This window comes from Mobula birostris, chromosome 3, assembly GCF_030028105.1.
Source record: "Mobula birostris isolate sMobBir1 chromosome 3, sMobBir1.hap1, whole genome shotgun sequence".
NCBI classification, from domain to species: domain Eukaryota; kingdom Metazoa; phylum Chordata; class Chondrichthyes; order Myliobatiformes; family Myliobatidae; genus Mobula; species Mobula birostris.
Window position 1 is genome coordinate 225,864,410 of NC_092372.1, and position 1,907 is coordinate 225,866,316.

The window sequence follows — 1,907 nt, forward strand, 5'->3', positions numbered from 1 at the left end:
TGTCCTCTTGTTTGAATCTCCCCTATTCTCAATAGAAAAAGCCTATCCACGTCAACTCTATCAATCCCCCTCATAATTTTAAACACCTCTATCAAGTCCCCCCTCAACCTTCTACGCTTCAAAGAATAAAGACCTAACTTGTTCAACCTTTCTCTGTAACTTAGGAGATGAAACCCAGGTAACATTTTAGTAAATCTCCTCTGTACTCTCTCAATTTTATTGACATCTTTCCTATAATTTGGTGACCAGAACTATACACAATACTCCAAATTTGGCTTTACCAATGCCTTATACAATTCCAACATTACATCCCAACTCCTATACTCAATATTCTGATTAATAAAGGTCAGCATACCAAAAGCTTTCTTCACCACCCTGTCCACATGAGATTCCACCTTCAGGGAACTATGCACTATTATTCCTAGATCCCTCTGTTCTACAGCATTCTTCAATGCCCTACCATTTACCATGTACGTCCTATTTTGATTAGTCCTACCAAAATGTAGCACCTCACATTTTTCAGCCATAAACTCCATCTGCCATCTTTCAGCCTTCTCTTCTAACTGGCCTAAATCTCTCTGCAAGCTTTGAAAACCTACTTTATTATCCACAACGCCACCTATCTTAGTATCATCTGTATACTTACTAATCCAATTTACCACCCCATCATCCAGATCATTAATATATATGATAAACAACATTGGACCCAGTACAGGTCCCTGAGGCACACCGCTACACACCGTCCACCGAAACCATGCCAGATGGATGTTGCATTCCAGCAACAATATCGTGTGTAGATCTGTTCAATGGTGGGGAGGGCTTTACCCATGAAGGACTGGATGATCAATTACTAAAGGTCAAAGATTCAAAAGGGAACTGAATAATAGAAAGAATTTGAAAGGCTATGTTGAGGATACAAAATTGTAATTAGCTGGACTGGAAATCAAAGAACTGCAGACACAAGAAATGAATGAAAGGTCAGATAGTTCTGACGATGGGTTCTTGAAGGTTAACCTTGAAAGCTGAAACGTTTAAAATGCTAACTTTCCATAAATGCTGCCTGATCTTGCTGAGGGCTTCCCACATTTTCACAGAATTGGTACAGATTTAGCAAGCCTGATAACCTTCTGTCATGCTGAGATTATTATGTCATTCTACGAAAAACATATTTTTAGACTTAACTACTTGTGTGCTTAACTGACATGGAGCAGCAGCTATTTGATGCACAATTAATAAAGATAAGTCTCAATGGTCACATTATACAGTATGTCAATGAAAGTGCCCCATAATGTTGACTGGCAGGGGATTTGGGTAGCACTTGCTTCATATTCATAATACTTTTTGTGAAGGTGATAGAACATAGCACAGTACAGTACAGGTACCTGAGCCCATGATATTGTGTCGACCTTTTAACCTATTCAAAGATCAATCTAACCCTTCGCTCCTACATAGCTTTCCATTTTTCAGTCATCCATGTGCCTATCCAAGAGTTTCTTAAATGTTCCTAATGCATCTGTCTCTACCGTCACCCCGGCAGTACTTTCATCTGACAGCCCCTCTATACTTTCCTCCAATCACCTTAAAATTATGCCCCCTTACATTAGCCATTTCCATCCTGGTAAAGAGTCTCTGGCTGTTCACTCGACCTATATCTCATTTCATCTTGTACACCTCTATCAAGTCACCTCTCATCCTTCTTCACTCCAAAGAAAAACGCCCAAGCTCACTCAGCCTTTCCTCATAAGGCACACTTTCTAATCCAGGCAGCATCCTGTGAATCTCCTCTGCACCCTCACTAAAGCATCCATATCCTTCCTATGACGAGGTGACCAGAACTGAACACCACATGATAGTTCACTGCTTTCTCGAATTCTGTAGTTCCTCCAGAGAAGACACTCAGGAACTCA